The sequence below is a fragment of the Lissotriton helveticus genome, chromosome 7 (assembly GCF_964261635.1).
Source record: "Lissotriton helveticus chromosome 7, aLisHel1.1, whole genome shotgun sequence".
Classification (NCBI taxonomy): domain Eukaryota; kingdom Metazoa; phylum Chordata; class Amphibia; order Caudata; family Salamandridae; genus Lissotriton; species Lissotriton helveticus.
Genome location: NC_136068.1, coordinates 562,941,635 through 562,965,610, shown reverse-complemented (window position 1 = coordinate 562,965,610; position 23,976 = coordinate 562,941,635).

Here is a 23,976-nt window from a genome sequence, read left to right as displayed (position 1 = left end):
ATCCTTAGTCAGTCCCTATTCTCCCCCCCGGAACTTGCGCTCCGCTACTCAAGGAAGGTTTGTTGTTCCCAAATTCAAACTTGCCCGGATGGGCGGTAGGTCTTTTGCCTACTCTGGTCCCTCCACTTGGAATTCTTTACCCACAACCCTCCGAAACGAAACTAATTACATACAGTTTTGCAAATCTTTGAAAACTTGGTTATGTGACAAATAACGACTCTATTACTACATGGCTCCCATCCCTGACCCGTCCTATGTGCCGGGAAACCGTTTTTGAGTATCTGTTGCGCACTATGAATTTAAAAAATAACTAGCTAACTAACTAACCCAGGGAACCCAAACTTGGAGAATTAGGTACAGAAATGGAAATCATCCCAGTGGGGTGCGTGGGCACAGTCATTCCCCCTCATGCCATATAGGCAGTGTGGCCGAGCATGGTATAGCTCACAGGGATGCGTCTTAAAGGAGAAATGTTGCACTCATGGGAGCGTTTCTTGATTGCTAACAGGAAAGGCATGATGTGTCAACTAACCCAGGGACCATGATCCCTAAGAGGCAGCGTGTGGCCGCCCACTGCTAGTCGCCGAAGGGTACAAAGATTGTGGGTACCTATGCACATTGTAGCAGAGTGTGAGGCATTGCAGCAGACATTTCGTATTAGAAAACACAACAAATAACATGCATAGCAGTCATTGTCACTTGTGTTTCGATCTTCGGGATCAGTGCAGCGGCTTTGTGGTGAGGATTTCGGGTCGGTGAAGTATTTGGGCTTCTCCCCAAAGCCAATGCGGAGTTTGGAGGGGTAAAGCATCGCGTACGTGATGTGGAGCTGTTGCAGGATACGCTTGGTGGGAAGAAAATCTCTGCGGGCTGTCTGGATGGACAGAGTAAAGTCAGGGTAGAATGACAGCGTACTTCCCTGATGATTGATCTCCCCCAGCTCCCGGGCTCTGCGGAGAATGGAGTCACGCTCCCGTTAGTTCAGCAGGTGGGCAATAATGGGTCGCGCCAGGGCTCCAGGGGGGCCGGGGGCCAAGTGACTTGTGCCCCCGCTAGACAATGAAATGGGTGGACAGGACCGGGCCGAAGAGGCGGTGGATTCCGGCAGGCCTACAACCTAAATGTTGTTTCTTCGGGAGCACACCTCTAAGTCCTTGTTCTTGGCACGCATGACTTCGAGGATTTAGTCCATTTTAAGGAGTTTCTGCGCTCCGGATGCTCCGGCGCCTTCGCCATCTGAAACTCTCGCCTCGAGCTGGACAAATCATGTGTCGTGGGAGTCCACCCCCTGCTTCATCTGGTCGAGGCAGGATGTTAGGTGGTCTATTTTGGCAGCTATGTATTTTAGACTGGATTTGACATCTAATAGGATGGTTCTGAGACTGTCGTTTTGCTCGCCGGGGATGTCTGTCTGAGTAGACGGCTCACCGGCCTCAGGGGGGGGGGGGCTCACCGCCCTAGCCTGCACTGCACCCTGAGAAGGTAAGTTTTGGCTGCCTGGTGTCTGTCTTCCCCATGGCCGCCCAGAGCGAGAAGGCAGTGAAGACAGTGAGAAGCACAGGGAGCCTCGCAGTCGCAGGGCGAGAACACAAGCTTGAAGGTTGGTCCAGCCAGGCTGAGTAGCAGGAGGATGAGAAAAGCACCTGGGTAGGACCTTATGGGGGCCTCTGTGGGCTGCGGGATATGCGAGGGAGGCCCGGAGCTGGACGCAGACAGTGGGCAATGGCACCTCAGGTTATGTCGCCAAGGGTGTAAATAGCGCCGGGGCACGGCCGACCACAGCTAATGTTCCAGTTGCGCCACAGGAGGGAGTCAGGCAAGATCTGCTGGGATATTCCACCCTCAGCAGGGGTCTGCATATGTTGTGAAGCAAGCCCTAAGCTGGAAAGGCGCCCCCGGGCGCAGGCCCCACCCGCTCAGCCAGGCCGAAACAGCAGTCAGTGGTAGGCCAACGACAGGCAGTGACCCAGCTCTGATGCGGGGTGGGTGGAGGAGGAAGTAGGGGCTCAGCCTGGAGAGACAGGCCACCAAGGCCAGATGCCGCAATCACCCATGCCGTCACCGTTGCAGTGCAGGGAAGGAGGCAGCCAAACCGCCAGGCTGGTCTCTAATGGGCACAGCAGCCTTACATGGGGGGAATCACTGGAAGTCCTGGTGTGGCCGCAGTATAGAACAGTATGCCTGCACGTGGGTCGGGTCCCGGGGCTGCAGGTCAGAACAGCAGGTCCCGCCAGCCCGGTGGCACCACCCGCCCGGCCTCCAGGCTGCAATTAGGCAGACGGTCCTAGATTGAAGCAGACGGAGCAGGGCACCACCATCGTGTGCACAGATCAGCCCAGGAGGGGTCACAGCACAGCCCCGGGCAGAAATTCCCACCCGACAGTCAACCCCTCCGAACGTGTTAGGGAGATGGCCCAGCAAGCAGGACGGGCCGGCACACGCCCTCAGGTGCCACAGGAAAGGCGGGCAGCTAGCGAGGCCCCAGCACATCACACACCCCGGGGGTCGTTCTTCCGCAGCTCCCCCGGTGCCTCAGCAAAATTGCACGGTGCAGGGAAGCATTTTGGCGAGTGGATGCCTCCTGCTAATGGTGGATGCTGCAGGATTACTCAGCTCGGCTGGCAGAGCTCGCTCAGCGCACAGCCATCTTGCCGCTGGCAAGACCACGCCCCTGACCATTTCAACATCTTAAAAAATTTTGCGGGTTAGAAAGCTAACAGACCTATAAAATATAAATAAGGGAGGCTGTTCTCAGTATAAAAGTGGGAACCTCGCATATCTATGCCCAATTGCTACTGCTTTCCTAATAAAGTTGAGAACAGCAAAACACGCATCTATTGTTGTGAGATTTTGTAAAAAAAAGTCAGCCCATCTTGTGGAGTCTCAGGTTGGACACCCGTAGAACAGGTCTCAAAAATTCATGTCTGGGGTCTGCATTTAATGGGCAGAACAGAATGAAGTGACAAGTGCTTTGTTTAGTAGTTTGGTCACACTGACAGGGAAGTAGGTCATGTGTCCAAACACATGGAACAGGAAAGGTCACTTTAAAATGTATCACAAAAAGTCTGAAAAGAGAAAGATAACAGAGATATACACGATTAGTGACCACGACAAGATATGATTCTACATTGGCTGTGGTTGAGATCGTAACATATCTTTTAATTGCTACTATGGACAGTGCATTCTGTAACCTTAAATTCTCGCAGTCGTTAAAATAACATGTTTTGAGTTCCTCTTTATTTTTTGAGGTGATCAAATCAGGATTTGTGAACAACTCTTTCAGACCTTTTACTTCAAAAGTCTCCTTCAAATATATGAACCAGGTAATTTGCCCTGCTCCAATCAGGGTGAGATAATCAGAAATGCAAGCACGGACCTTCTCTGAGACCGGATCTGTCCAGGTCTTGATCCACAACAATAATGGAGCTCAGCCCAGGGTGTCTTCTAGAAATGTAAGGTAAAGTCCTTTGATGAGACTAATGGGTCTTTCTGTGAGCAGTTTTCAATAAATTTGCAGTCAAAGATACATTCATCAGGGCTGTGGCCTGAACACCATTGTGGCTGACGCGGAAGCCAGAGTCGAGGCTACGGCAGTGGAAACTCAGCACCGCCTGCCATCTGCGCCTGCCTGGTGACAGAAACATGGCCTCCGGTGGCAGAAGATGTGGTGTTCAGCTAGGGGCATAGAGCAGATTTGAGGGGCCCAACACAATCCACGATGGTGGCATTCATGGTCAGTGCCAGCGGCCACGGTTGTTGACACGGACAGACACAGGAGGTGCACTGAGATCAACAAGGGATCCTCTTCGATGGGGCCCTCAAATTGCTTAAGGGCCCGCCCAGGGAGACAGCAGGATCCAATGAGCCTGGCGACCGCACCACATCACAGGCAGCGGCATTCAACAGTGGTTGGAGGTGGAGTCAGCTGACTGTTGGACTGGGAGCCACTGCAAGGACCGGAGGAGAGTCAGAGAACAGTCGTAGGCCTCAACGGGATGTCCCCCTTGACACAGCACAAAGTCAAGATGGTTCACGACAAGCACACAAAGTCCCCACAGGCCAACTAGCTGGAGAAATATGCATTCCATTGTGGAGGGGCTGTGAACAGGGGGGCACGTATCAGGAACAGGAGTGGCCGGAGACACTTCCCTCAAGGAACTGCTCCTCGTGATCCAAGAGAACTGTGGGAGCGCTGGGGACTAAGATTAGCACGGTGGCTGTAGATGAGACACTGAACGGTGCCAACATGTTGAAGATCTCCAAGAGGGTATGTGCAGTAGAAGTCACTCTTATAAACCATACTGAGGCCATCCAAACCTTGTAGGTTGACGTTTGTCATTTGAAGGAGAAGACGGCCAGCTTTCATGCATGTGATTGAAGCCACTCCATGCGCAACAATCTAGACTTGGTGGGAGTGCCTGAATGGATGGAGGGAGCGGACGGGGAGCCATTAGTAGAGAGCCTGGCGTGACGCATAGTGTAACCGAAGGACATCTCTACCCACTTCATTATTGAGCGGGCGCACGCGTCCCAGGGGCCCCGTCAAAGCCTAGAGCCAGGCTGAGGCCGCTCCTGGCCCGTAACCTGAACTACCAGTACTGCGACGCAATCCTTAAGGCAGCTCACCAGCAGAGCCCTATACTGGTCGACAACCATGCAATCATGATCTTTCTAGACTATTCTCAGGAGGTCCAGGCATGGCGCGGATCATTTCATAAAGCTTCAGAAATACAACCTGCAATATATGATGATTTTCCCAGCACACCTAAAAGTTCTGGTAGAGGGGGCGCTCCTGGTTCTTCAGTGTCCTGGAAGAGGCCTGGGAGTAGCTTGAGGGATGGGGACCAGTGGAAACAGGATGGTGGAGGAGCGGCCGCGCCTCGCCTTCGAGACAAGTCATCGAGGACTGATGGCCAGACGGCAACAGGAAGCAACGGCCATAACCGGGGGACTGTGAGGAGGGTGTCCCAAAGCCTCCTTGATGGGACATCATAACATGTACTCTGTGGGCACACGCCAAGGAGACTTAGGATACTGTTTGAAACAATGACTCACAAGGATGATTTAACCCACAGTGGGGTATCACCATACTCTCAGGGAACATAAACGAGTCTCGGGCCCTAGTTGAAGAAAGTAGTGGAACCCAACAACATCTATGGACACACCTGTGCCATAGCCTTGAACGAAGAGACACTTCCGGTGGGGAAAAACTGCAAATTCCTGGCAACAGGCTTCATGAAGGGATCATGTAGGGTAGGGATCCTGGGGCTTAGGTCTTTCCCATTCTGAGTCACACAAACACGGGCAGACCTCTGGGGGTGCTATGTGGCGGTAAGTGGAGTATTTGAAGGGGAATCTCTGACAATGTCCTCCTAGTATCTCTCGGCAGGACAGCAGGCTAAACTTCTGGGAAAAGTGGGAGACTTGATAGTCTGCCTGCCCCAAAAAACTACGCGAGCCGCGGGGAGATTTCAACCTCACCATGTGGGCCACTGGGACAGGGTCATTCAGGGATTTGAGGTTGGCTTAGGGCGACGCTATTCCAAACTTATTGTCAACCTTATTCTGAAGCAGGCTGAGAGCTTTCAGAGTCGTGGGATTGACGTAATGCCTCGTTTCCCAAACTGTAGAGACAGCTCCTCAGAAAGGAGGTCTCTGGGTTCGAGACAAGCCAGTCCTCCTACTATTTTTGAGGACTTAAAGATCTGCATATCCAAAACTAAACGGCTAGTGACACATGTAACTCCTCCCTCTCTACCCATAAACAGTAATAAAGCAGAGGACAGTCAGCAATGGAATTGGTTGTCTGGTGCTCTTTCAAGTAAATCAACAGACAACCCTAAACTATTTTCTCATCTTTAGCTGCAGCTTACAAATTCTCTCATGGAACGCTGCTGGAATTAATAACAGTCCCGAAAAGTTGCAGTATATCTATTCTCTGAATGCTAGTGTGATCTGCATTCAAGAGACGTGGTGTGTGGACAAAATGATTGTGGGGAGGGACTATTTTGTCCTGGAAGGAGGGGCTTCCCCCTCTAAGAGAGGGCACGCAAAAGGAGGGATTGCCTGCCTTCTCTCTAATCGGATAAAGTGGAATTACTCCCACCACTTAGATCCTAGCAAGCTTTTCCAGGCAGTGACATTGTTTAGTCTCGACAATGTGGCAAAGAAGAACCCCCTGGTAATAATAAATGCTTATATCCCCCCTGATGATTGTTTTAATACAGTACTAAAACAAGTCTTTGTTTTTATTAAACATATTAAGGATACAGTTCCTACCCCCCATGTAATTTTATTGGGAGATCTTAACTGCAAAGTTTTGAACTCAAGCCTGGACATATTTAGAAACAAGTTTAAAGAGGAATCCTTCCAGATTCCACAAGCTCTATTTCCAGTTAAAATTAGAACAAATAAGAGAGGGAAACTGCTCCTGGAAGAACTGTCCGAAACAGAGGGTATCATAGCAAATGGAAGGCTTCCTTCCGATATTCCGGCAAATTTTACACATAACTCCAATCAAAGTGAGTCGATCTTGGATTACGTAATCATTGAGTATTGCTTCTTTTACCTCCTGAGAGATCTGGCGGTCTCTCAGACTATATTCAGTGACCATAAGGTGATCACTATAACCCTTTCTATATACCCTCCCAATGCTGACCCTTGGTCCCTTAATGGTGACTCGGTCAATTTCAGTAATAAAACAGGAAGATGCTTTTGGAACTCAAAAGCCATGAAGGGCCTGGAGCACATCCTGGATAAAACAGTAAAAGATCGTCATAACTGGCAGGGGGCCAAATTAATTCATTTTGAGGATTTTATGAAGGAGGTTACTTTAGCCGCAAGAAAATCCAATCAAACCACAAAGAAGACCATACTCCCCAGATCGGTTATCCTCCTAAATAAGGAAATAAATAAGCTGGTGAGGGAACAATATTTGTACAGATCCCCCGAAAGATACTGCAAAATAGTCCTCTTAAAAAGAAGAAGACGTAGGGCCAAGATTAAAATAAAAAAAGAAAAAGAGGATTCTCTATGGATCAATTTGTGAGAGGCCGTAGTCAACGGTTACGCAAGATTATTCTGGTCTCTAATCGGGGAGGGCTGTGGAACAAGAGTCAGTCCCCGTCCAATCCCCATTTCTGAACAAGTATGGGTCAATTACATCGCTAATTTATATGCTAGTAATGGGACGGTGGCCGAGTATAGGGGATCCTGTGCAGATAGTAATTTTCCAATAGATTTCCCTTCTGAAAAAACTATTGAACTGGCTATAAAGGAACTGCGCCCCTCCGGCGCAATGGGGCCTGATGAACTCCCGGTATCAGTCTTGAAACAGGACTCAGTCGCCAGGAGCAAAATTCTTTTTCCCATATTTAGGTTCTGCTTCATGAGTAAAACTGTCCCCTTGTCTTGGAAAGGGAGCATATTGGTGCCATTGTTTAAGAAGGGCGATAGGAATGCACCCAAGAATTATCGCCAAATCGCCCTGCTCGACGCAATTGGTAAAGTCTTCTCTAAATGTCTCTTATCCTTGATTAATGATTGGGTTGATAGGAGTCACATATTACCCTTAGAACAGACAGGCTTTCGTAAGGAACATGGCACCCTGGACAACCTTTCCGCTCTTCAGATAATCTCTGATAAATATGTAAGGGTTCGTGGGGGAAGAATCTTTGCGGCTTTTATTGATTTCTCCACAGCGTTTGACAAAGTGGATCGGCCCTTGCTGTGGAGAAAGTTATCTGTCCTAGGCATGCCTCCTCTCCTATTAGATTTGGTTCAGGCTCTCCACTCAGACACATGGTGCCAAGTCCTTCAAGGAGGGGAAAGGGGGTTGTCTCAAGCCATTCCTTCCATTAACGGACTAAAGCAGAGCTGTCTTTCGGCCCCTCTGCTTTTTTCCCTGTACATTAAAGATCTCCCTATGTCTTTATCTACTTGTGATGGTATAGCCCCAGTATTGGGGGGAACTCCAATTTCCTGTTTGCTATATGCGGACGATATCCTTATATTGGACTTAACGCCCAAAGGGTTAAACAATCGTCTGCCCGCTCTGCACCATTTCGCAGAATCCCACCACTTGAAGATAAACGCAGAAAAAAGTAAAATCATGTGTATTTCAGGGAGGAAAAAATAAAAATATGAGAACTTTGGTTGGTCAGTAGGAGGTCATAAGCTGGAGGTGGTAAAGTCTTATGTCTTCCTGGGGAAAATAATATCCGATAACCTAAGTGACAAGGCCCACATTGATAATAACACCCGGAAGGCCCTGTCTCAGGGTAGAAGCTTGAGTGCATTATACTCTGCCACTGGGAGAAGACATTTCTCTTACTTGCTAGAGGTCTTTCGGGCGAAAATCCCGTCATCCCTCTTGTACGGAATTGAAATAGTCGATCTGGGGCAATGGGGTTTTTTACACGTTGCAGAAGGAAAAATCTTACGGTCTTTAGTCTCTACTAACACCGCCTGTACAGTGGCAGCCCTGAGACTTGAATTCGGCATCCGTAGTAGTTGGGTGCAGGGCTTGGCAGGGTTAGTGCGCTGGGTAGCCTGTCTGGCTAGAGGGGAAGTGGGGACTTTGAGACACTTGATGAAAAATGAATTGCTGGGCTCCTTAAGGGAGTACTCCTTAACTGTAAAGAATTTTAGAAGGGCTGTAGCACTTCTACAATTGGAGGAGAGTACGCTTTTTTCCCTGTCTGCCGGCCAGTTAAAATCACTTTTGAAACAGGCCTCATGGGATCTCAGTTTTAGGTTGGACAGGGAGTCCATTCTCGCAAAGAAGGGAGTCACTCCTCTTACTGATACTTGCGTATTAAAACATATGCAACCCTATTTCGCCTGGGACTTATCCCACGGCATACGGCGGTTTTGGCTTCTCCTGATGCAGGATCTGCTGCCCTTAAATAATCTTATGGCTAGGTGGTATGGTTGTTCGGCAATTTGTAATTTTTGTAACTTGTTTACTCAAGATTGTATACACGTTCTCTTTATATGTCCTGTACTTCGATCATCTCGGCGTAAGTGGCTGAGACAAATATGCTTGAAATTAAGTATTCTTACTGCCAACTCCTTTCTACACGCTTTATATAATCCCCCCAATGAAATGTTTTGTTTTAGTATTTTTAACTTTTTAAAAAGTTTTTTAGATATTTATTAGATGGTCTTTTAGCTGTGTTGTGCTGATTATCTTGTATTTTGGTAAATTTTGTAAATGTCTTTTGCATTTGAACGAGTACTCTGTATTGTGTATCTTTTTATGTGGACCTCTTTGGAGTTCCAAAACATAATAAAAATAAACTTAAAACTTGAAACTTGAAACTAGGGCGACGCCCACCTGCGAGCTACTAAGGGGGCACTGGTGCTGGTTGATGCATGGAGGAAAGAAAATCCTGGGTGCAGGCAATACTTTTATGCCACAGGCACAGCCAGGTAATTGTCCCGTACAAATTACTTTTTTGTGCCGAGACCCCAGCGGCCCATTCTCGGATCACTCTCCTCTGGTTACACAGCTGCTGGACCCAGCACGCCGGGCCTTGCAGAGCTGGAAACTGGATTCATGGGAGATGTCCAACAGGAAAACCAAGGAGGTCATAAGGACAGCTACCAGATAATACTTCCAGGAGTATGGGCACTCGGTACAGACCAAAATCAGTATTTAAAAGGCGTACAAGACAGTGATGTGGGGACGTCTTATTTCGCACATCGCTGGGAGGATGAAAGAATGGGAAAGGGAGGCCCTGATGCTCAAGGTATATTTATGTTGGGGGGAGGCAGATAGCGTAGATAGTCCCGATCCAGAACTCGCATACAAAATTACCCTTGCCAGGGACAAATACCGCAGGATGATGGAAAGGTAGGCAAGGGCCTGATGTAGGGCCAGCAGCACAAGATTTACGAGGTGGGGAATAAGTCAGGCAAGTTACTGGCCTGGTTAGCACACAGGGAAGAGGGTAAGCGGTTGGTATCCATGGTGGTGAATGATGGGGAGATATGGGCCAAATGGCAATAGATAATGCTAAAGCGTCTGCTGCACACCTATGGACACTGTACAAGTTTAGGGCGGAGGCAAAGGGAGAACAGTGCCTGAGATTTGTCGCATAGATACGGACACCGGTACTCAACTCTGACAACAGAGAGGCACTGGGTGGTGACTTAGCTGTCTAGGAGATCGGGAGGTGATAGGCCAGTTGAATAGGGTAAAAACCTCTTTCAAAATTGTATAAATGTCTCACGGGCAGGCTAACTGCTTCCCTCAGGGAAATGTTCTAAGAAGCAAAACAGACGGGATCACTGCCAAGGGACCTCCAGACAGCCACAATGATAATGATACACAGGGAGGGCAAGCTGACAGAGTAGAGTGCCTCTTACAGGCCCTTTGCATTGCTACACCTGGAGGTGAAGATCCTAGCCAAGGTACTGGCAAATCCTTTGCTCCAGGTAGTGGATAAACTAATACACAAGGACCAATCCAGCTTCATGACCCATAGGTGAAGGCTGTTTGTGTGCCTGGCGTGATGGGTCGACTTGGGGAAGCCAGCTGTTCTACTGGTGCAGGATGCTGAGACGGAGTTCAATTTACAGAAGTGGGAGTATCTCTTGGCGGTGCTGAAGAGGATAGAGTTTGGGCCAGAATTTCTGGCCTGGGTCCAACTCCTCTACACTAAACAACAGGAGCGGGTCCGGGTAAATGGGATGGTGTCCCGAGAATTTGACATTGACAGTAGTATTAGGCCATGGTACCCTTTCTCGTCCCCGCTCTTCGGATTGGCGCTAGAACCCCTGGCCAATTGGGTGAGGATGGATGTGCAGATCAGATGACTCCGTTGGACCCCGGCATGAGAAGTCGTGATCTTGCTATATGCTGATGTCTGTCTGACCCAGGCCAGTCCAATCCCCATAACTTGGAAATCCTAACTATCTTTGGAGACTTCTCTGGGGTGCCCATTAACCGGACAAAATCTGTGGTGTTCCTGTTTGCCCCTGAGCAGCACCGGGTGGGGGGTGCAGGCCCCCTGCGCTGGTCACCAGAGGGCTTTACATACTTATGTATATACATAACGTGGGACCGAGCGGAATTCCACAGGTGCAACCTGGGAAGCATCCTCCAGGAATAAAGGGTCGATGTCGCCCACTGGCGACGGGGGCTTCCTCTCTTGCTAATGAGCAGGCCTGCCCTGTTTAAAATAATTACCCTGCCCAAGTTTCTCTACATGCTCAAAAATATGCCTTATGAAGTGCCAGAGCAGTTCTTTAAGGAGGTGGGTGCAACAACAAACCCACTACCCCGACTGCGAGATGACCACGCATTACTTTAACTAACATATCGTTACAACAACTTGCTTTAGGGGGCGAGTTGTTGGACTGGTGTTGAATTTTTAAGTAGAACACCTTCTCTACTGTTGCGTACACTGGAGTTGGAATAGTATGTATATATTCCAAAGTACAGCGCCCCCTAAAGCAAGTCGTTATAACTACTTGTGTGGTATAGTAACATATGGTAACGTCGCAGCCGGGGTAGTGACTGCGTTGTAAAGGCATGCGGGGTTCCGTCATACAACCCCTGTCGACTTCTACAAGTGGCCCCTATGAAGGAGGCATTGCCCTCCCAAACATGCAATTGCATTGCTGGTCAACCCAGCTACTGGTTGTGAACAGGTGGGCTTTTGACCCCCAACAGGGCCCGGTATTACAGGTGGACAGATACCAGATGGGTCCAGGGGGAGGAGACTCACATAGAATAGTGGTTCACAGACAAGCAGTGTCCCAGATCAAAGAACTCTCCTTACCAATATTCAACCCCCAGGGGGGTGGGAGAGAGAGCTGGGCGCACTGGCGGATGAGAATTGGGGAGAGGCCTGCAGGCACCTGAGGGAGGTGGCGATACGGGCAGGGTTCCGTCTGGTTTCGTTAAAAATCCTACATAGGGCCTTTTACACCAGGACCAGACTATGCCACATGGGAATGATTTATACAGGTGGGGGATCATTTGATGAAGGTCATGATGTAGACAATTTTGCTGGGCCTGGCACTGGCCTTACTGGGAGTTTGGGAGGGACCAGACAACACTTAAATATAATTTGCTGTGGTGCAACACAGTCCTCATAGTGGGCACAAAAAACACATAGTCCAGCAGTGGGGCAGCGAAAATATTCACTTAAGTGAGCGCTGGGCGAATAACCTGGGTTGGTGCATGCAGGCTGAGAAGTTGGTGTACGAGGCCCGCGGATACCCAAGGATATTCGACAAGGTTTGGGGCCCATGGTGAGTCCACAGAGACCTGGACTAATCAACATTCCCCCACCCTTGCAGGGAGCAACAGAGGGGGCAAAGATGTTCTGGGCACTGGCAGGTACGATGTGAAGAGATTTTGGACTCCTGAGAAAAAGAGTGTTGGGTTGAGGAGCCCGTCCGCTGGTCTACTTTCTGGGGGGAGGCAGGCAGTTTCATTACAGTGTGTCAAAATAATTTTTTCAGTTCTGGTAAAAAATAAATATTTAATAAAAAGAATTTAAAAAACATACATGAATCAACATAGTATTAGTCTTCTATTACAGACGAAAAGCTTATCGTCAGACTGAATAAAATAAAAGGAGCTAGAGAAGTTTGCCCACTATCACCACCTTCCTCCTAGTCTTTGAACCACTGGCAAGCTAAATAACAGAACAGGATATGTTGGGTATTTAAAATGACCATCATCCCCACAAAGCTGCTTCTTATGTGGACAACATCTTTTAAAATGAAGGCTAACGCCGCCAACCTGACGCTCCTTCACTTCACAGATGATTATCCTTTGATATATAGTACTACTTTCACAAAGGCAAATTGAAGGTAAGTCCAATCAATCCCTTATAGAACCTAGGTGCATATGGTGACTGTGGTCTCCAGTGGCTACTATCATTTGGATTGGTTGCCTAATTTTGTATCTTGATGTGGAATACTGGAAACATTAGCAATGATAATTACCACAATGTGTAAATACCTTCCAAGTATGAACGCAATTCATGTAGCAATATCTTTTTTTAAATCCATTGACAACGCCACAAAATTATTGTAGATGAACAAAAAAAACAAGAATAGCCTTATGAAAAACCGACATCTTGCCAAAGGACTTTGAAGAGTTATTTAAGCCAACGTCTCTGCCTAACAGAATGTCTTCTTGAGAAGACAGGGTTCTCTACAATATGAATCCAATATAGCCATACTACCAGGTTATCACTGGAGAAATCGTTATTAGGCCTAATTAAAATAACTTCAACTATCCCAACAAACAAATTCTTGGTTAAGCACTCCTATGCCATCTAACGGAACTAGGCCCAGGCTTCAGGACTGCTGGACAAGAAAGTATGCAACAAACTATATACATCTCTTGTATTAATCTTGAATAATTAATAAATAAACATAGAAAGGACCACAATATTTTGGGGAAATTGGCATAAAGTGGTTATCTTTGTTACTGAAGACTTGGAAGACACTAACTTCTCGTAACATTTGCTGATCTTCAAACCAAATTTACTCATCAAACTTGGACTTTTATACATTTTTGAATTTAAAAGTATTACAAAGCTTGGTTGACTTACCAAGCCTAGACTTGCCTAACCTTCAAAAGCTAACTGCCCAGCGCCATATTGTTAGCAAACTTTAGACACTATTTTTACCACTATCTCTAAACTTAATACGAAATATGGGAGGATTATCTTTGCTTTGATATCCTTCCAATACCATCTCAAGAGCAATGGAAGAAAATCTGGCTTTCTCAATTTACAGCCAACGTTTCCCCTAATCTTGCTCTAATTAAGGTTCCTCATAATAAATAGGTCATTCTGGCCCCTGTCTAGGTTATTCAAAATAAATATACTCCTGCTGGTGCTGCAATGAAAAGAAAAGTGACCTCACACATATAACTTTCAAATGTTAGAGATTTCACCTCCTCTGGTCAGAAGCATCTATTGTCATCCAAGATGTTACAAAGATTGATATTGCACTTAACTGCTCTGTTATTTGTCAAGGAGGTCAACCTAAAGCCTCCCCAGTGCCTCTGATGGCCATTGGTCGACACTGAGGAGGCACATAAAAGACCTTCTGGTGCAGAGCACAAGAGAGATTCCTTTATTATTATTTTTACTCTGGCTGCTCGGGAACAGCTTACCGAGGAGTCAGTCTTTTTTTATATTTGGTGTAATGCCGATCAGCGCGCAAGGCGTGCTGACATCATTAAACTAAAGTGAAAGTAAACTGAGCCAATGGTCTAGTATTACTTTCACTGCATCAGTGCTCGGGGCAGCTCTCAGCACCCCGAGCGCTAATTGAAGTTGAAGTTAGTTGAAGTTAAAGAGACTTATAAACCGCTCGGACACCAATCGGTTTCATGGCGCTAAGGACGTAGACCCGGGAGTGTGGAACGAAGATAGCTAGGGTGAGAAGGCTCGTGAGAAGAGGAAGGTCTTCAAGGCTTTGCGGAAGTCGTGGTAAGTAGGGGAGGACCTAATGAGCAAAGGGAGGGAGTTCCAAAAGAGTGGGGCCAAGATGGAGAACTTCAGGCCACCCGACCTTTTCTTTTTAAAACGAGGGACAAAAAGCAGAAGCTGAGTAGACGAGCGTAAGTCTCAGGTGGGGTTGTAGGCTTTGATTTGAGATTTTATAAAAGCGGGTGCAGTACCCGCTAAAGCCTGAAAAGTCAAACATCCCATCTTGAAGAGCACGCTCCTGAATGGGGAGCCAATGTAGGGTTTTAAGGAGAGGGGAAACATGATGGGATTTGGGAAGTTTGTAAAGTAGTCGGGCTGCATGATTTTGGATGAGTTGAAGACGGCGGAGATCGTACCCAGGGATACTGGAATAAAGGACATTGCCATAGTTAAGTCGAGACATGACCATGGCCAAGAGAATAAGTTTAAGGGCTGAAAAGGAAAAGAAACGGGAAATTTTGCGGATTGTACGGAGAGTTAAAAAACAGGACGAGACGACAGTACTAACCTGGGAATGCAGAGTAAGGTTGCTGTTAATTTTGATCCCTAGTGTTTTAACAGAGGGCGACGGTGAGGGGGAGGAACCAAGAGTGGAAGGCCAAAACAAAGGTGTCCAGGGACTGGAGCTGCCACCTGTAAGTACCAATTCGGTCTTATCAGGGTTTAAATTCAGGTGGTTACAGTTCATCCAGTCCCTGATGAAGATCATGATCGACTGAAAATTGTGAATGGAACCAGGGGAGGAGGAGAGATCAAAAATCAGCTGGAGGTCATCTGCATAATTAAATACCGTGACCTCCATCTGCTGCAATGCAAATATAAGAGGGAAAATGTAGAGGTTAAAAAGAAGAGGGGAAAGAGAAGAGCCTTGAGGCACCCCGCAAGTAACATTGCGCGGAGACACAGAGAAGCCAGCCAGCTGGACGGCCTGGGTGCGATTCTTCAGAAAGGAAGTGAGCCAGGCCAGGGCGGGTCCTCTGACGCCGGCGCCCCCGACACGGTCGAGAAGGATGGAATGGTCAACCGTGTCGAAGGCAGCGGACAAGTCGGAGAACCAATGCCTGGGATGTAACAGCGTCTGCCCCTCCCTCCCCTAAGCTTGTCCAAGACGGAGAGGACGACTGACTCCGTAGAGTGACAAGGGCGAAAGCCGGCCTGACAGGGGGCTAAGAAGCGGCTTTCCTCAATGAAGGAGCTGAGAGCTTTGGAGGCGTGACATTCAAGGGTCTTTCCCAAGAAAGGGAGGAGAGAAATGGGGCGGTAATTGGGAAGAGAGGAAGGGTCCGCACCTGGCTTCTTAAGAATAGGAATTATAGTGGCGGATTTATGCATGTCAGGGACAATACCCTGACTAAGAGAATCATTCAGAAAAGTTAAGGGAGGTAAAGGACAGGCAGAGAAGATCGCTCTCAGAATGTGTGCTGATCAGATATCAGAAGGTGATCCTGATTTGACCTTAACAAGCAGGTTAAGCAAAATCTCCCTGGTAAGCAGAGGAAAATGATCTAAAAGACCAAGGTTAGGCGGAGGTAGGGGACATTGAAACGAGGGAGAGGGAGAGGGAATATTAGACTTAATGAGTGTGATTTTCTCAATAAAGTCATTATTGAGGGAGTCGCAAAGGGGCTGGGAAGGAACTGGTTTAGGGGCTGCCCGATCAGAAGATGCTAATTCCTGAACTATGGAAAAGATTTCCCTAGGTTGATTCTCGGCCAGTAAGATCTTGGAGGAAAAATAATCAGTTTTTGTCTGCAAAGTTGCTTTTTTATATTCTTGAAGGAGGGAAACGAACTGTAGTTTAAGGATAGGGCAATACCTGCGTCTCCATGCGCGCTCTGCCTGCCGCAATGCAAGCTTTTTACTCTTAAGCTCAGCATTAAACCATCTGTTGGCATCATGGGCGCGTCTAGTTCTAACGCGCTTAAGGGGAGCCACCCGATGGCATTCAGCGGAAAGCCATTTGTTAATGGTGTCAGCTTGGGAAGAGACAGGTAGGCTTGCAAAATTGGGGGCGGAGGCTGAGAGAGAGGATCAGAGTGTTGGTAAATCGGTACAGTTCCAGTTACGTGCCCAGGTATTACTCGGAAGAGAAGGTTTCCTGGTAAGACTTTGATCAAAAAGAAAAGAAATAAAACAATGATCGGACCAGGAACATGGTGTGACTAGCGGGGAAGAAATAGGAACATTGATTGACCAGACCTGATCTAGAATGTGGCCCTGAGTATGGGTAGGGGTGTGAATGTGTGAAATAAAGTTGAGATCAAGAAGCAACTCTGTACATTTTTTGGACATAGCGTCCTCATGGAGATCGGTGGGCCAAAAATTAAAATCTCCAAGTAATAAGACAGAGGAGTTATTCACGACTAAGGTCGCCAATAGTTCCTGGACTGCAGGAATGAAGTGCGGCATAGGCTGCGGGGTACGGTAAATTAGTACGCAAGTGAGGGGAAACAGAAAGGAGACAGAAAGGACGACCAAGAAGTCGACCGAGATAATGGGGGAAAATGATAAAGGTTGAAACTGGAAATCAGAGCGGACTATCATGTCGACCCCGCCTCCAACCTTCCCTGCAGGCCGATCGGCCCGAAGAGCATAATAGGAGGGAGGGAGAGCAGCTAGGACATCCGGCAAGGAGTCAGAGCTGAACGAGTTTCTGTTAAGAACAGAAGGTCAGGTCTATGCGTGTCTAAATAATTAAAGAGTTCAAGCTGGTGTTTAACTGCTGACCTAGTATTGAGGAGAAGGACTGAGATTGCGGGGGCAGAATGGAGGGGTGGTGAGGAAACTGACATTGTAGAAGTAGGAGGGGAGACCGGTAGTTGCTCAACTTGAGGGGGACAAGTACTGTGATTGGGTTGGTGCAAGCCAAGATTGTCAAGGTGCACAAGAGTGGTGGCACTTAGTGGCCAAGAGCTCTGTAAAGAGCACAGTTGCTCGGGAGAGTAGGTCAAAAAACGGGCATGATGATGGGCCCCTACCCCCGGCCGGCCTCGGACGGGCGCAGATGGGCTTGCCTTTGGCGCGCCGTCGGCGCGTCCGCTGCGCGTGCGCATGAGGGGGGTTCAAGTAGGTCACAAGCGCGAAAACTAGAGCGCTGACCTGTAGAGAGGCTCCCAAGATGGCGCCGACAACCCCGTCAGCCCTCTGAGTCAAGCGGCACCCAGCCGTGTCGGAACGGGGCTAGGGGAGCGGAGACCAGGTGAGGCAACACAAGAGAATAAAAACAATGGTACAGTTTTAAAAATAAAGGCTTTGTACTGCCAAACCAGCCGCCAGCCGCAGCGCGCTCACAGCTAGCTCGAACCCACTGCCACCGGGTTCTAAAGCGTCCGGGTGTAAAGCGTAATTGGGTGGGAGAAGTTTCGCTGCAAAGAGAAGAATCTCCCCTTTTCATTTATATATCTCAGTGGATTCCTGGTGGAGGATCGCCATAGGAGAGCTATAGTCAAGCAAGGATCCACCCTCTAGCACCAGGGATTTCGGGGCAGTGCCCACTTGGGCAAGGACTTGTGCTCCCCCACAGTAAATCAGTCTTTCGGGCTGTCCATTATAGGCATGGTCATGCCCCCCTCCCCCAAAAACTATTGTCAGTCTTTCTGTCTCTCTGGAGGGAAGATGGAGGGGCAGGAAGCCCTCCATACACCAGGGAATTCAAGTATAGGGGTGGGAGCTGCGCACCATGGGCACGGCTTTGCCCCCAGCCCAACAAGAGAGATTGTCTTTCTGCCCCCTCTGGGGTACAGATGGGGGTAATTACCCTCTAACTACAGGGGGGGCAATAAACCCACTAGTCTATTTTTAAAATAAACATAGGGGTGGAGGCCTCCCACCAAACTAAGGTTACAGTCTTTCTGCCCCCCCATACCCTGGAAGGGACTCGATTGACCATGGTTTGATCCATTCCTGTCACGGGCACTAGACTCAGCCACACAAGTGTCACAGCATTTTTATCGGCACAAGTGAGATAACACTGGGTGGAAGGATTTTGTGAATTCCAGCAGATTCCGAAAGTTTCCATCCCAGAAATATAAGGAACATGTGTCACTTCAGGCACAATTTGAGGTTTGCAGGGCACTGTGGTTAAGAAAACCTTATGGGATTCATGCAAAGCACACAATCCTGTAATCCCCTAGTTGTCTAGTTTTCAAAAATGTCTGTGGTTTGTAGGTTTGCATGAGTGGCACCACAGCATAGCCCCAAATACCGCAGCTACCCCGATTGCTCATCCCTCAATGTAGTGCTTTAGGGCCTTTTTGCGTTGTGGTCTTGTGGCCCACCCACACAAGTAGGGTACCATTCTTATCGGAGGACAAGTGGGAACTCAAAGTAGTAGGAAATATGTGGCTCCCCGCAGATTCTAGAACTTTTCGTCACAGAAATGTAAGAAAAATGTGTATTTCTTTACCAAAGATTGACGTTTGCAAAGGCTTCTGGGTAAAATTACCTAGTAAGAGTCATGCAAGTCACACCACTCTGGATATTTCAAGGTGTCTAGTTTACAAAATTGTGCAAGTGTGCTGGGTTATGCTAGGTGCTAGCTCAGCTAGGGCCCAAAATCCACAGCCTCCACTTTATAAAAAAATGGGTCAGCTTTAAGTGGAAAAATGTGAAGTATCCATATTGAGTTTTTGCTCGTATCCAGTCGTGGGCACTAGGTTTACCCACACAAGTGAGGTACAGTTTTGTATTGCAAGACTTGGGGGAATGCTGGGTGGAAAGAAGCTTGTGACTCCCCGCAGATTCCAGAAATTTCCATCACAGAAATATGAGGACAATTTATTTTTTTAATCAAAGTTTGGAGTTTTCAAGGTATTCTAGGAAAAAAAAAACTGGTGAGAGCCATGCACATCATCACACCCTGGATTCCCCCAAGTGTCTAGTTTTAAAAAATGTGCAAGTTTGGTAGGTTTCCCTAGGTTCCGGCTGAGCACGGCCTAAAATCCACAGCTACCCACTTTGCAGAAAAAGTGTTGAGTTTTAAGTGGAAAAATGTGATGCGTCCACGTTGTGTTTTGGGCGTTTCCTGTTGTGGACACTAAACCTACCCACACAAGTGAGGTACCATTTTTATAGGCACATATATGGGAGCATAAAAAAAGTAGAACATTTGTTAAACCAATTGGATTTTGCAGCATTTTTGCCTTCCAAATGTAAGCCATTGTGTTAGAAAGAAGACATTGTGAAAAATACCCTCTAAATCATATGATAGTATGGGTACCCACAATTTCAGAGATGTACAAATATTCACAGCTCCTAAACTTATATCTTGTACCTGTTTCAGGATTACATATGTTTTCTTGATACACATTTTTCACTCTACATATTTCACCGAATGAATTGGGTCTGAACTCGGCACACAATGAAAATCCATTTTGCGGTGCAGCTTAGTTTTTGGTTGGGGTATATTGCTTTTCTAAATCAGCCATTGTGAGAAAAAGTCAGATAAATACGTTGACACAAATGGACGTTTGCTCCTACTCATTTCTTTGGGAAACCTTTGAGGGATCTACACACATGACACCTTGCTGTATTTGATATTTTGTCTACTATTCAGAAAAGTGTAGCTTTCCTGGATTACCCACGAGTTTCCACCACAAAGTGAAGTATGTTTTGAGCACAACAAAATGGCAAAACTGTGGAGAAAAACACTTTTATTAAGAGCACTTTTTTCCTATTTTTCCCCCGAAACTCAAAATGTAACTATATTTTGCCTTCTTTCTCTGCCCTCTCCAGGGGAATCCACAAAACCTGGACACCTTTAGAATCTTTAGGATGCTGGGAAAAAAGGACACAAATTTGGTGTGGATACTTTAAGTGGAATAAAGTAATCGGGCCTAAATCTGAACTACCCCAAATAGCCAAAAAAGGGCTCAGCACTTTTGGATGGGTGGGGTTGGGTGTGAGGGTTTTAGGACGCTCAGCAGTTAAGGGGTTAACTATCAATACAAAGTATTGGGCGCCCTGTATTCGAAGGAACACAGGTAACTAGCCCATATGCACATGTTACTTACTTGTACAACGATATGTCTGTAAGAGACATTAGTTAGTGATAGATTCCTTACCTTAGAATATCCCCAGGCGTCAGACTGGATCTGGAAAGTTTTTTCGTCAGCAGTACCCATGCGCGTCGGTAGGCATCGTCGTACGGCTCCGCGTACGTCGCTAGTTGCCGAGATGACGTCGCTGGAGCTACTTAGACACGCCCACGCGTGCTGACATCAGTTTTGTACACGACTTTCCGCACTAGCAAGCGTAGATCCGGAGAGAGCGGTACCCCCAGTCATTTTTTAACTGAGTTTTTGTAGACTTTTGTCTCTGTTTTCATGTAATACATCTATCTACAGGTTCATAGGGATGCCTGGTTTTAAGTCTTGCGCGGCCTGTCCCCGCACGATGTCGGTGACGGACCTGCACTGTGAGTGTCTCTACTGCTTGGGGCCCAACCACGACTCGGAGTCGTGCCCCCACTGCCGGGCCATGGCTACGAAAACTTTGCGGGAGCGGACCCGAAAGTGGCTGGAGGCCTGGGAGTCGGTTCCACGCCGTTCACGGTCCCGGTCCAGAGGGAGGTCGAGGGACTGGGCCCGGAGCCATCACCATCACTCTAAGTCTTTGCACTCTGAGTCAGATAAGGCAAAGCATAAAAAGTCGAAGAACCGTCATCACTCTTCGCCTTCCCCTAGCCGGGCGTGCAACATGGCCAAGGGGGCAGGTGGAGCTGCCCCTGTGGCTCCGGCGAAACCAACGCAGTTGCCGATGGCCTACCTGCCCTTTCCGGGTCCATCAATGACTCTGGCCCAGCTGCAGGAGTTCCTGTCAGCCATGGCATGTGTCTCTGGACCATCCTGCCCCGCCAGTGCGCCTTCAGGCCCCTCTGGCCCGGCTGGGGGTTCTCGTTCTTCGACGTCGCCGGCTCCGGCCCGACGTCGTCGACTACTCCGTGTCGAAGCTGAGGGACCCTCGTGGATCCAGGCCTGGATCCCCGTCCAAACCTGGTTGGCCCTGTGCGACCTCCACCGGCCTCAATGGTGCCGACGCCGGCCGCAAACCCAGCCGACACCGTCCCCAGCTCCCTCCCCAGGACAGGGTTGGGCATTTCTTTCCCTTTGTTCATCTCTTTCAGATATAGAAAACATTATTCCGCAAGGAATCATTTATTACGGAACAGTGTTCTGTATATATGGTATCTGAGCTTGTGGAGTGGTGTGGCTCACTGGTTAGAGGCGGCAGACCCGGAAGCAGAGGACGGCCCGGGACCAGGGTTCAATTCCCGACGCGACAGGGTCGTGGACCAGGGTCAGCGGACTCGATAATTCTCGCCTCAGTGCCTACTCTATCCAGGGATCACATTCGGCAACTCTGGGCATTAGCTTGCCTCATCTCCTCAACGGCCCCCCACATACGCCGGGGATGCCTGGTTTCACCTTGGAGATACCCAGTAGGGACCATCTCACAGGGAAAGCCAGGACGGGTTCCCCAGCGGTCTATAGCGCGGAGATACTCCTTCGGGAGTCGATTCTAGCGCTTTAGAAACCCACAATTAATTAATTAATGAGCTAGGAATCCTAACATACATTCTTTGAAATTAACCTTTTATACCGAGTCTATCTTATATTAACGCTTTACTTCAATGACATTAAGGGATTACTGCCTGATGCAAAATGATGCTACTGTTCTGTATTCAGTGTATGTATAACTTTAAATAAAACTATTGACATTATAAAATAAAGCTCGTGTGTCTGCCCAAAATACTCTTAACACATCACTATCACTTATGAGTATTGAATGCATGAACACATTTGCACCATCACTCCTTAATATAAAACTGTGTTAAAATGTCATCACTCAGTATTCATTAGTGCATGTTGAGTTTGTCATTATCTCTCACGAATCCTCAATACATACCAATATTTGTGGCATACATTTAATGCTGATTATATTACACCACTCCCCATCTAATGGACCAAGAATGTCCTCTGCATGTTATACAGGCTTGTACCCTGTGCACTGAGTGCCTGACTGCGGTGTAACTGGGATCCTGACTTTAATTTTTCCCCTCTTGTACTGCTCGTCTAGCATGGGCATAGGTCTGTCCCTGACAGTGCGGGGTCCAGGCCCTTCCCTGCGACCCGGAGGGGTTCACTAAGCATGTCCCCATAGTATACAGAGGACTACTGTCCCTGTCCTTAGTTTAGCACATAAAGTGGCAGTGTACCGTGTTTTGTGATCTTATGTTGACCAGATTTTTAGCTGTGCTAGTTGAGAGTGTGACATACTGGCCACTCTTGCATAGTTCTGTAGTTATGCGAAACCTAGAATCTTGAGGTGACATCCACTTGCAAGAGAACCAAACCATTTGTGAAGTTTGAGATAGTGCTCCACGTACTCCATATAGAAATTGTGTATAAAAGTAGGATCCAAACAAATTCAATTTCTTTCAGTTCCAAGATTGTCATAACTAAGGAAGGTAGTGCTCTACAGAGAATTCGAAGGACTGTTGTGTGACTAGGGACGGTATCCACCTGACAGTCAGTATCTCAGAGGTAAGGGGACAGCACCTGAAGCCTGCACTCTGTTAGAGGAGCCGAAGGTCTGTCTAGTGCCTAGAAGCCTGCTTGCCAGCTGACAGAGGGAAGGAGTCTGCCTGGCCTTCCAGGAGGAGAGACTATCCAGGAAGAGAAGTCATGCGTGTTCCCAGTCTGAAGAGCACCAGGAGAAATCGGATTGCTGGAGAAAGGGAAGCCAAGAGCTAACACTGCTGCAGTGGGTCTCCATTCTCTCTCCATGGTTCCATTGAATACGGCATCCAAAAGACTTCTAAAATCGGTATGTCTCCCTAGCTACTTCTATGGGCTGTGATCTGATGCTGACATCCGGATGAGAAGCTGACCTGTTACCATAAGAGAACCAATTGGCATAGGAAGGCTGCAAATGCCAGGACCACACAACCCTCTGCACTGGCCGAAACTGGGCTCAACTGTCTAGCCATGTAATGGGTCTGCCACAGACTGAGGTGGACTGTGGCTGCAAAGACACAGGGATCGTTGACCATGCCAAAGAAGCGGCCTGTGTCTGACCTACTGAGATCGCTACAGAAACAGCACAATCGTACAGTGCCATCAACCTGTGTCTCAGACCAAATCCCTTACATGGTGTGACATTTATATACTACTGTTACAAAAATGTATCCATATTAGCACTGACAGCTCTATATCACCATCCCGTCTTCTTTATGACCCGTTTGATTTCTATGGCCATTATTACAACTTGTGTGTTAATTTATTTCCACCTAATTATGAGTTGTTTGTTTTCCTCGCTCAATTTTACTGCTTGTGAGAGAAAGAAACATGATTTTATCAGCTCGAAAAATTGTACGAGGCGTGGCTGCAATTGCAGCCAAGACTGATACTGTGTTTTTTGTAACAGGGAAGCACACAAAGCCCCCAGGCTTTAAAAACGCTTGCTCTTTTATCCCCACTCTACCCACAGGGCTATGAATATATTCACC